This window comes from Limulus polyphemus, unplaced genomic scaffold, assembly GCF_000517525.1.
Source record: "Limulus polyphemus unplaced genomic scaffold, Limulus_polyphemus-2.1.2 Scaffold5939, whole genome shotgun sequence".
Lineage (NCBI taxonomy): Eukaryota > Metazoa > Arthropoda > Merostomata > Xiphosura > Limulidae > Limulus > Limulus polyphemus.
The window spans coordinates 3,332-6,785 of record NW_013671549.1 but is presented as its reverse complement, the minus strand read 5'-3'; the positions used below and the strand labels follow the sequence as shown (position 1 = coordinate 6,785).

At 31.8% G+C, this 3,454-nt stretch overlaps 1 long non-coding RNA gene across 1 annotated transcript in view; it reads left to right on the top strand.

Annotated features, from left to right (window-relative positions):
• Positions 1–2,766, top strand: part of LOC111089336 — a 7,696-nt gene extending 4,930 nt beyond the window's left edge. Inside the window, exon 3 of the long non-coding RNA XR_002613599.1 lies at positions 1,009–2,766. This is a non-coding gene — a long non-coding RNA (uncharacterized LOC111089336). The remainder of the gene's footprint in view (positions 1–1,008) is intronic.
• The last annotated feature ends 688 nt before the right edge of the window (positions 2,767–3,454 follow it).

The window sequence follows — 3,454 nt, the reverse complement described above, 5'->3', positions numbered from 1 at the left end:
GTTCTTATATACGTTGGTATTGTTTATACAGTGTACAATGATATTGTTTGTTCTTATATACGTTGGTATTGTTTATACAGTGTACAATGATATTGTTTGTTCAAAATACGTTGGTATTGTTTATACAGTGTACAATGATATTGTTTGTTCAAAATACGTTGGTATTGTTTATACAGTGTACAATGATATTGTTTGTTCAAAATACGTTGGTATTGTTTGTTCAAAATACATTGATATTGTTTATACAGTGTACAATGATATTGTTTGTTCAAAATACATTGATATTGTTTATACAGTGTACAATGATATTGTTTGTTCAAAATACATTGATATTGTTTATACAGTGTACAATGATATTGTTTGTTCTTATATACGTTGGTATTGTTTATACAGTGTACAGTGATATTGTTTGCTTTACATGCATTGATATTGTTTATACAGTGTACAATGATATTGTTTGTTTTACATACATATGGAATGATCACTTTATACGTTAACAGTGAGTTTGAGGTAATTTTCCATCAAGATTAAGTGATTTTATTTATCAATAAAAGTAATATTCTTGTAACAACACAGTAATTCCGTTTTGATCACACTTTAAAGTCTCAACTGAATGACAGACGCTAAATAACATATGGTAACCTGTTTCAATATTTACTAATGGGTTTGGAGTTTACACTTTGGAAATATTCGTTCTCATTATCGAACCACCTGGTAAGCTTCTAATCATGATTGGTATGCATTTTATATCTATTAAGTTTCTAAAATAAAATTTTGTATTGTGGTTTAACTTTTCAGTGAATTTGTGATATTTTGTTCATGTCTTCGTTTCCACGTATTTGTCTCTTATTAGCAATTGTTTACAGCACTGAACTGACTTACTAAATAACTAACTCATTTGTATTAATTTTTTGTAAAATCTTCAACATAAGCTCGTGTATATGTTTATTTGTCATTCAACAGAGGAAATATTATTGAAATGTTCATTTAAAGATAATGTTTTCCCAGTTTATTTTTGTTAGTGTATTTGACACCGTGTGGCACTACGATAGATGTTTGGTACAAGCCTGTTTAACCTGAAAAGTAGTTGACTTGGAGAAGTTTTGTTTCCATATATTATCTTCAGTCAAGAAAATCACTCTTTGTACATACGTTAATCTGGAAATAGAAACCAGTTTAATTTCCCATTCTACGCTGTTGTCAGCCAGTTGCACCTATCGACTCCTGAAGTAGCAAGTGACGTCAAAACGACATATAATGGAGGCCACCAGAACATTTCCAGTGTTGGTAGTATTAGCAAGTTTAATTCTCTCTCTCTTTGTACATATGTTAATCTGGAAATAGAAACCAGTTTACTTTCCCACTCTACGCTGTTGTCAGCCAGTTGCACTTATCGACTCCTGAAGTAGCAAGTGACGTCAAAACGACATATAATGGAGGCCACCAGAACATTTCCAGTGTTGGTAGTATTGGCAAGTTTAATTCTCTCTCTTTGTACATATGTTAATCTGGAAATAGAAACCAGTTTACTTTCCCATTCTACACTGTTGTCAGTCAGTTGTGCCTGTCGACTCCTGAAGTAGCAAGTGACGTCAAAACGACATATAATGGAGGCCACCAGAACATTTCCGGTGTTGGTAGTATTAGCAAGTTTAATTGAACACCCACCTTGTTCAGGTAAGCTCGAAGCAGCCTTATTTAACTTATAATTTAACATAGAATCGTCGAGGTGTTCTTTACTACTTGGTGACATATTCACTGTCTTCGAAAATTTATTTTCGTATTTGACTCTGACTAATACTTTTAGTTTATTGTACAAGTAGGGATTATATAAGTTTTATAGTCCAGCTAGAAGTTTCAAATATTTCTTCACATCTTTCACAAAAACTCCAAATATCCAATCTTTTGGTTTTCCTGAGAATACTAAGTTGTACAAAGGAAATTTTATTACCCATGCCCATTCCTACCTTGTTTCCTCATTTTTTAGTGCATTCATTTCTACGCTTTTTATTTTCCACTTGGTCATGCACTTGTTTCATACTAGATGACATGATCTTATGTATCAGTCACTCATTGGTGTTGATATCCTGAATGTATATTATCAGTGTGGGTGTACATCATAATATTATGGTATGTGTAAATAATAGGTGTGCATTCTCTTCACTTTTGGTGTGTGTACACATTGTAAGTGTGCAATGTCGTTTGAGTTATAGTTGTGTGTATATACTAAGGGTTGATAAATTAGTTAATTTATTTAACTACTTCGTGCTAACACGTTGTTTCTGAGCTATTGTTCTATTTGGTGCAATTATAACTAAGGTAAGTCTCTTTGTTATAAACCAGAAGCTTTCAACAATGTCAGTTGATGAGATTGACAAATTTGTAGTTCTGTGAATTTTTGTGTCTGCTCTGCTGACTTTCTCAAATGGTTCTATGTGGCTTGTTTATCACCTAAGGATGTCTCTCAAATACTTTGGAGATTTATTATTTGGTTGTTAAAGGCGTACGTGAGTAAATAGTTTGTATTGAATGTATCGGCCCCATTCCTACTTTAAGTACTACTGTACTTAAGATAAATGCTAGTTTGTTGTAAATAAAGATCCAAGTGTATTCTGTAACGACTCATGAATTGACTGTTTACATAAATGCTGGTTTGTTGTAAATAAAGATCCAAGTGTTTGTTGTAAATAAAGATCCAAGTGTATTCTGTAATGACTCGTGAATTGACTGTTTACATAAATGCTGGTTTGTTGTAAATAAAGATCCAAGTGTCAATTCATGAGTCGTTACAGAATACTGCTTATATAAATGCTGGTTTGTTGTAAGTAAAGATCCTAGTGTATTCTGTAACAACTCATGAATTGACTGTTTACATAAATGCTGGTTTGTTGTAAATAAAGATCCATGTGTATTCTGCAACGACTCATGAATTGACTGTTTATGTAAATGATGGTTTGTTGTAAATAGTACTTTATTTTCTCTTGTTAATGTATCATTTAATGACTAATGTGATACATGAATAATGGACTAATGTAACAAATCTGTTGTCTGAAATTTACTAAACATTCATAATAACGGTCTCCTAAATTTAAAATGTCATGAAAGTTTGACAGAATGTTTAAATTTAATCTTCTTTTGTTGCTAACAGAAACCATAAGATGATGTTTGAATAGTAGTTAAATACCACTCACGTTGAAAATTCAAGCTTTTGATTTGTATAATGCTTCTTACTTCAATTTCTTTAATTAAAAAACACACAAACCACCAAGACTTGTATATGACAGCTGTATTACTTCAGTAAAATGTACTGAATACCTTGTGTACGTGTTCTTCCATGTATTGAAGTAGACTATTATATAGTGAAGGAGGTTATGTGGTGAACAGCTGTATTACTTCAATAAAATGTACTGAATACCTTGTGTACGTGTTCTTCCATGTATTGAAGTAGACTATT